The 7449-nt window shown below is 37.0% G+C and overlaps 1 protein-coding gene across 1 annotated transcript in view; it reads right to left on the reverse strand.

Annotated features, from left to right (window-relative positions):
* The window catches only part of cmklr1 (chemerin chemokine-like receptor 1), a gene marked incomplete at its 5' end in the record, with an annotated part of 41663 nt that extends 35802 nt beyond the window's left edge, over positions 1-5861 (reverse strand). Inside the window, 2 exon segments of the mRNA NM_001142015.1 lie at positions 5022-5100; positions 5818-5861.
* Between the last annotated feature and the right edge of the window lie 1588 nt (positions 5862-7449).

Genomic DNA, 7449 nt, shown 5'->3' on the forward strand with positions numbered 1-7449 from the left:
TAGTATGGAAGCAAAATACAGAACTCTGTCCATTCATTGGCTGATGGGGCCTAGCATGTATGTGTGCCCTTGGTTTGTTTCTGTGCACTGTGAATCGTATGATCCCAGGAGGCGGCCCTTAATTCTTAAAATGGCAATTTTCTATTTAGAATTACACAATGGCACATACTACTAAAAAAGTATATTTTTATGAAAATGGTTTATTTAGATGAAGCAGGGTTTTATATATGAGCTTGTTTATGCAATATACTTTTATAGAGACCTACATTGTTTGGGGGTATAGTTTTCCTTTAACTACTTTATACCAATCTTTGCTGCTGTCAATATACTTAAAGTATGCTGGATAGTAGAATGGGACAGTAGATCATGGATAGTAATCATACCTAATCATAAACTCCCTTTGCAAATCTAATTTACTATTTATATTCCATAAGCCAGTTTATTGATTTTTGGTCACGCAAAATTGCAATCAACAGACATTTTTTATAAAATAAAACTAAGCTTGGATGCAACAAAATGTAATATTCAAAACCAGTTTGCATAACTGTACGTATACCTTTCAACTTTCTGAGGTGAGAAGCAGTAGCAGCAGCTCATAGATTCCAAAGCATGAGCAATTTTACTCTGACAATAGACTCCCACAGACTGGCACTTAAACCTTAACCTAGCAGGTCTATGCTTATCATATAGCTGAAGCTCTTGAGGAATCACTTCATGAAGCAATAAAGTATAACCATCAGAAATTCATTAAATGCATGATTTCAATTCAGGAACTCAGTCTGGTGTAGCACATTGAAAAACAATCACCTAATTTCATTTTGCAATACTACTTCTTTCTTTTGATGTCTGATATCCCAACGGAACCCCACTAACAGCCCTGGATAGAAGAATACCAGTGACAGATTAGACAGACCAATCATTCCTCCCATAACCAGTGTCAGCTTCCTAGTCATTCTGAAAGTTAACATTTTGGACTTTCATTTAATTCTAGTTAAGTGAGATAAACAACTCACAATGCCAGCCTCTGTATTTGTAAAGCTCACACCATAGCTTAGGCAGGGAATTATTCAGTGTTGGACTGGCCCACCAAGATACCAGGAAAACTCCCGATGGGCCAAGGTGTCAGTGGCCCCTCCTGCCCCTAATCATTTGGCCTGTTTCATGGTCATTCCCTATTTCTGAATAGGAAAAAAGAGGAGAAATAAATGGAAGAATAGATGCTAGGATGTAAATAATGGAGACTAGGAGAATAAAGAGGTTGGGTGAGGAAAGGAGGAAAAATTGTTTGTAAAGAATGCCTAAGGTCTAAGGTTTTCTGGTGGGCCCCTGGGTTCCCAGTCCGACACTGGAACTATTTATTATTTTGTTTGAGTCAAACATTTTACCACAATAGTGTGCAGCAGTGGAATGTTACCAGGGTATAAGAAATTAAAATACTTGTGCACCAAGCTATTTAAAAGCACCAGGGAATACTCAAATGCAAATTATAAAGCTACATCAAGTGGTCTTAAGCTAGTTATACATGCCACAATATTGTTGCATGGCAGACAAAAGGTTATAGGACCAACAAATAATTAATAATTATTGGTCATTAGTCAGGGCGTGCATGTAAAGATAATGGTTAGAGGTTTGGTTACAAAGTCTTTATCTGTAAAGATCCTACACAAGATACATGCACAGATATTGTCTTACGAAAAAAAGGACTTGACCTTAATGTTCTAAAGCAGTGGTCCCCAGCCTTTTTTGCACCACGGACCGGTTTCAAGCAAGACAATTTTTCCAAGGACCAAGGTTGGGGGGGCGCAACTATAGTGCATAGTATATAAGTTAATTATTACATATATAATGTAAATGTCATTATTAAATTTTATATTATGCACTTTATTTTTATTGTTATTGATATTATTTCATTATAAAATATAATACAGCTCACTATAATACAAAATCAATGGGAGACCAGGTGGCCCAGTTCAGCACAGCCCGCGGCCCAGCATCGGTCCACGGCCTGGTGGTTGGGGACCCCTGTTCTAAAGCATACAATTACAGAAAAATCTCCAACATCCATATAGTTACATAGTTACATAGGGTTGAAAAAGAGTCCATCAAGTTCAACCCTTCCATGGCACCACAATATCTACACAGGTTGTGTTTTTGTACCTGCATGTACAACTAATCATATATAACCTTATGTCTGGCAACAATGTATTCACACATTTGTGGTCCATCAGCCACTTCATCAGTCTTTTTGTTATATATCAATATATTTCAGAAACTATAATATTCACACAAAAAACATTGTTTGCCCACTACTAATTATTCAGCTGCTAATGTTAGTATACCAGTCCACTGCAGGCCTTCATAGGGAACTACCATAAACATGCTGCTCAGCCAGCCTACTTAACCATTTATAGCCTGTTAGACCAGCTGCAACATCTGTGTTTAGTTTTTAACCAGAAAATATGTGAATTAACTCACAAACTGATCATCTAAACAACTCTAAGAAACAAATAATATACACTTATTTCTTAAAGATGTTTTTAAGCACATCTATGTAGGCATTTAGTGGATAGTTATTTTCTGGTCTTCAACAAGCTGAAGTTTAGGATTCAGCTGACAGTCAACATATAGCATTTATACAGAAGCAAATTTTTAAAGGGACAGAAACAATTCTGACGTTTTATCCGACAAAGCTCTTCTTTCTGCTACCAAACTATACATCTCTCAGCATACTCCAAAAACAGCTTCAGGGCTGAATATACAGTGCACATTATTAAATCCAGACAGACGTTAACTGACATGAACAGAACCTAATGTACAATTTACTAATTTAAATTTATAGAGTCTTCAGTTTTTTTTAAGTATACAGGTCCAGTGTCTGTAGAGAGATGCAGCCAAGATCTTGTCTCGCATGAAGAAGGTGACATTATCATTAGCCCTCAAGCTTTGCTGAGTTTGTCCCCATCCAACCTGATGCACATTTTTCATGAGGGTTGATATACTTCTATGGCATATTGATGGCATAACATGTTTTTTACTAGATAAGAACTGTCAAGACACAGACTGTTTTCACGGTAGCAGCTGGCAGTAAAAATGGTTTGATTTAATTAAAAAGAACTGCTTAATTGGCTTTTATTTGCCATCAGCATAATAAATCAAGAACTATAAAAAAAAATCAATTAAAGCAGCTATGCAGACCTTTTTCAAAGTGTATAAATAATTGAATGATCTTGACCAATACTGAAACCAGAACTAAGTATTACAATGTAAATGAGCTTGACGGCAGACCATTTTATAAAAATGTTTCTATTATTTTATACTTTTTTATGGACTTCAAATATAGAAAGGTGGCTCCCACCTTTGTAAACTTAGTTGCAATTGAAAATTGAAAACAATGTTTGTTTATCACTTTCTGATACTGTTTATGACAGTATAGTACTGGAGATGGCAATTCTGCAGCTTGCCACAAGTTGGATATAGTTGCGTGGGTTAAAATATAATGGAACTGATAGGGGCAATTCTTGGCCCTCTACTACCCTGAGGCAGGGGTCTGCATTACTAGTGCTGAGTGTGCAGTTGTGCTCTCTGCACTAGAACATTCATTGTTTTCTAGCGCAGAGGGTGCGATTGTGTTCTCTGCACTAGCAATGTGCCCCCCACCCCCCGAACTGCTCCAATGCAAAAGTTTTAAGTGCGGAGCAGGAGAGGAAGGTGTCATCAGGACTGCTGCCTTGCTGATATATATCCTTTACTGTACAAGCTAATTGAGGCTAATGGCACATGGGGAAGTTTTTTTCCACTGTGTATTTTAGCTGGAGAAAAATGCCTTGGGCCACCCTAAATTATTGGGAGGCAGTATAGGCAGTATTGCTTCTTTACGCAAATGCTAAAATTCAGACCAGTACAAGCAGTGCTCTTAGCCCATGAAGGCACCATCAGTTGAGGCAGCTGAGTCCTTCAGCAGAGGTGTCTGGGAGCTGCTATCTTGTTACCTTCCCATTGTTCTGCTGATTGGCTACTGGGGGAGTGATATCATTCCAAATTGCAACGCAGTAGTAAAGAAAGACTGAAGTTTAAAAGAGCACAAATCATATGGCTGAGGGCACCTGGGAAAGTAAGAAAATGGCTAGCCCCATGTGAAACATGTTTTCCCATGACAGTAACCCTTTAAGGAAATTGGGACTCACTATTAAATAAATATTCAAACATAAAAAAGTTAAAATCTTCTGAAAATCTAAAGGAAAGGGCAATTATCACCTTCACAACTGCCCCATTAATTATACAGTGTTTGCTTCATGGGCTCGTGTATCCTTTATAGAACTGAACTGCTGTGTAGCTCTGTTAGTTCCATGCACTTTGCATAGCAAATAACTCTCAGCGGCTCATTGAGAACCCATTCATTTTATTCTAGGAATAAACAGAGGCCATCATTCATAACTGTCAATTTACCCAAGCAAACAAACACTTTTGTTATTAAACTTGAACTCTTTAGAAATATACAAAACAAGTAAAATATATATTAATATATATGAAAATGAAACTTTGCGACTGGTGAGTTAATAAAACAGTTCAATTTAAGTGAAGTGCAAAAAAAAAATGTTATACCTTATTTTGAGCTTTGGAAAATAAAACTTAAATGACCCTTAGATATTAAATCAATTGTACGATAATACAGTAGAAAAGAAACATTTATGTATTTTCTGTTATAATGAGGCAGTTTCTAACACAATCTTTGAACTGATATCAAATGTAACTACAATCAAATTGAAGCTTAAATGCTGGTACCTTGTATGAAGGATTGTTTTGGGGACCACTCTGGTGATGATATTCCAGAATCAGTAGGCACAGTGATGTATTGAGCCAAGTTTACAAAGCCTCCGTTATTACAATGTGCCCGTGTTCTCTGAGAGGGAAGGATGTGGCTTTCTTGATGCTGGACTTTTACATTCTGTCAATTTCACTTCTGTTTTCATGCTCACTTAAAGACCTCCACTCAGCTGAAAATTTAGATATGTGACACTTACCCAAGAACTTTTCTTATTATCACTTGGCTGGGGTGGAGAGATTGGTCCAAAGCAGAGGTGGAGCAAGGCCGAGGAGACCCTAGAAGAGGGAAAGTGGAAAGGGGTCGTTCACCTTTGAGTAAACTTTTAGTATGAAGTAGATGGTAATATTCTGAGACAATATGCAATTGGTCTTCATTGGTTATTATTTGTAGTGTTTGAATTATTTACATTTTTTAGCAGCTCTTTTAGTTTCAGCAGCTATCTGGTTGCTAGGGTCCAAATTACCTTAGCAACCAGGAAGAGAGAGTAAGAATTATTAATAAGAGAGATACTAAATAGAAAGATATATATTTAAAAGTAACACAAAAAATCTGTAGCCTCACAGAATAATAGTTTTTTGGCTGCTGGGGTCAGTGGCCCCCATTCTAAAGTTGAAAAGAGCTAGAAGAAGAAGGCAAATGATTAAAAAACTATAAAAAGATATAATTCCTGAAAAATGTTTTAAAAAGGGAAGTCTCCCCTCAGACAGATGCACCCGATGTCAGGCCCCTAAGGCAAATCTTTTTCATGTGTTTTGGTTATGCGCCAAAATTCAAACCTTCTGCCCGGAAGTGACCTCCTATTGGAAGCAGTTGGAAGCAGACAGTAAAAAATCCTCTTCAATTAAACACAGACTGGGCTTTATTCAGTGATGTAACAGTTTACCCACAATTATACAGGGCAGAAAAACACTTGACAGGAAGATTGGCAGCGGGGCCTGAAAGGCCATACTGTACCAATGGCTTTCTATAGAAATCCCATCTGTTATACTTACTAAACAGAAACTACACCACGTTTTCAATATGGACTGGCTGGAAACTATGGCAAACAAAGAAAAACAGGTTAAGAAATATATTTCTACCTGGCTTCCATACATCAACTCCCTCCCACAATCAAACAGATATTTAACAATTTATACTTTTCAAAACACAATATGGTATGACATGGAAATGTTGAATGGTAACCCAGTTTTCCCGGAAACAAATCGATCTAGCCAAGCCATACTTCATGAGACAAAAAACGTTGCAAAATCCCCCCCCCCCCCCCCCCCAGGAGTCACAGCATTAATAAACTTTTGGCATCTTACTCACAGTAAATTAAATCTAACCTGAGAAACTACAGATTATCTTGGAAACATTTTTTGTTTGGATATACAATGTTACGCTAAACCTCCTCTTTTTTATGTTAATTATGCTTGAAAAACTAATAAAGACATTATTACAAAAGAAACTATAAAAAAAAAAATAAAGAAGACCAGTTAAAAAGTTGCAAAAAACTGGCCATTCTATGACATACTATCAGTTAACTTAAAGAGAACCACCCCTATAAGGCCAGCATATTATATTAAATAGGGTGGTACTGAAAGTATTTCATGTTAATCTGAAAATACAGAAATGAGGTTGCTTTTACGGCTTTAAAAGCCATTTCCTTGTGTGATTCATAACATGATAGTATTTTTTATGTCTGTAAGTGCAGTTGCAGTACCCGCAATTTCCCCGCAGTTAGTTTCATTAGGAGGTACTTGGGTCAAAATGTGCTCCTTGTGCCTCCCTCCTCCCAATAGTGGAGCTTGCCAGGCACAAACGCAAGAGCACAAATCACTTGCATCCGAATAGCTGTGCTGCACACATTTTCACTAAAAATGTTTTCGGCTATCCAAAACAGTCAAAACCCTTCTGTTCTAGGAGGGAAGAGGTCTGGTGTCTAAAGCCTGTCTCCCTGATGTATATTGTATATGAATCTCAGCAATTATTTTCTGTAATAGAACAAATAGGAGGCATATTTATCAAAAATTGAGTTTTTAATTGTCGACTTTTTTTCCAATATACTGTAACTCCCATTGAAGAGTGTTTTTACATTTTTTGCATGAATTTCAATCATTCGAGTTCTGGAGTCATTTGTTTTGATGCACATTGCAACTTTTTTTGATGCGTGCAACTTTATTTTGTTGCGCAGTGAATTTCCGCCAATGCCGAAATGCAGAAATTCCCCGCAAATCACACCTCACCCACTCCTGCAAGTGGGAAAAAACTAATTGTGACTTCACTTTTTATTACCTTGAGTTAACCTGACACATTTGTAACTAACTAATCAGGAACACCTAGCAGGCCATCTCAATGCCCGGGGATAAAAAACTAAAGGTTTAAAAAACCTTTACCCTCTTAAAAAATCCTATTTTTCTGTTCACTACATAAAAGTCAAGCTTTGTTTAGCATTTCCTAGTCAATAACAGTTTTGCATAATGACTGATAAGAAGGTTAACATAATAAACAGTAATGGTTCTAGCAATCCTATTTCATTTTTTCACTCCCTAGTTCTTTCTAGTTTGGGATGTTTTGCTTCATTCTGAGATGAGCTTGATTTTGTGATACATTTACCACAAAGGCCACTCATTGCTTACAAGAAA

Source organism: Xenopus tropicalis, chromosome 1 (assembly GCF_000004195.4).
Source record: "Xenopus tropicalis strain Nigerian chromosome 1, UCB_Xtro_10.0, whole genome shotgun sequence".
In the NCBI taxonomy this organism is placed as follows: domain Eukaryota; kingdom Metazoa; phylum Chordata; class Amphibia; order Anura; family Pipidae; genus Xenopus; species Xenopus tropicalis.